Below are 1,282 nucleotides of genomic sequence, written 5' to 3'. Positions count from 1 at the left end.
GATTGCATTTACCTGCTACTTAGCTTCCCTCTTTCCTGGCACTTCTGTGTCACTAGGTAGTGTACCAAGCTAACGATTTAGCAAGGGATAGGCAATTTGCCCAATTTGATTTTCCAAGGTCTTGATAGAAACAGCTTGACTCTTCCACATAAGCTTCAACTCCTCTAGTTCAGATTTTTTATTAGCTTGTTACAGCTGGAGTTGCTGTTTTGTTGCATATTATGGTTGCTGAAAACCAGGGGGGTTGTACTGCTTAGCTGGATACTGCCGATAAGGCTGTTGAACCGCATTCTGAACATTGCTCCAACTGAAATTAGGATGATTATGGTTGTTGGAATGTAAGTGGCTGGCATGGGCTGCTGCAAATGTTGAAAGTTGCTCACGAATTGAGCTGATTCACTAGAAATTGTGCACTGATCAGTCTCATGGGCACCAACGCAAAGCTCACAAACACTAGCAATTTGATTAACCCCATAATTAGCCAAAGTGTCCACCTTCATCGCCAAAGCCTTAAGTTGGGTAGCTATAGCAATTGCTGCATCCAACTCCAGAATTCCTACTACTTTTCCCTGAGTCAGTCTTTGGGAAGGATTCTGGTATTCATTATCAGCCATCAGTTCAATTAATTCATAAGCTTCATCGTAGCTCTTAGCCCACAAGGCTCCTCCTAATGCTGCATCAAGCATGGGTCTAGAAGTAGCACCCAATCCATTATAGAAGCAGTTAATAATCATCCAATCAGGCATGCCATGGTGTGGGCACTTCCTTAGCATCTCTTTGTATCGATCCCAAGCCTCACACAGAGATTCTCCAGTTTTCTGAGCAAACTGAGTAAGAGCATTCCTGATTGCAGCAGTCTTTGCCATAGGGAAGAATTTAGTGAGAAACTTTTGTGCAAGATCTTCCCAAGTGGTGATAGACCCTGCTGGTAGAGAATGTAACCATCATTTAGCTTTGTCCCTCAGAGAGAATGGGAAGAGTCGCAGCTTGATAGCATCTTCAGTCACATCATTGAACTTGAACGTATCGCAGATCTCGATGAAATACCTGATGTGCATGTTGTGGTCTTCAGTAGGAGAACCCCCAAACTGAACTGAGTTTTGTATCATCTGAATCGTGCTTGACTTGATCTCAAAAATGTTAGCCCTAATGGCTGGCCTGATGTTGCTTGACTGAATGTCATTAATCTTAGACTTAGAATAGTCCATCAAAGCCTTAGGGTTTTCTGCTTGATCACCCATCTCTACTAAAGCCGGTTCCTCGACTTTCCCTTCTTCTTCTA

General features: G+C 43.1%; 1 non-coding gene across 1 annotated transcript; it reads left to right on the top strand.

Annotated features, from left to right (window-relative positions):
- The first annotated feature begins 744 nt into the window (after positions 1-744).
- LOC141699370 (small nucleolar RNA R71) lies at positions 745-851 on the top strand. The gene has a single exon (XR_012565839.1). It is a non-coding gene; the product is annotated as a small nucleolar RNA R71 (small nucleolar RNA).
- Positions 852-1,282: the final 431 nt, after the last annotated feature.

Source organism: Apium graveolens, chromosome 11 (assembly GCF_009905375.1).
Source record: "Apium graveolens cultivar Ventura chromosome 11, ASM990537v1, whole genome shotgun sequence".
Lineage (NCBI taxonomy): Eukaryota > Viridiplantae > Streptophyta > Magnoliopsida > Apiales > Apiaceae > Apium > Apium graveolens.
This window is presented reverse-complemented; position numbering and strand designations above follow the sequence as displayed.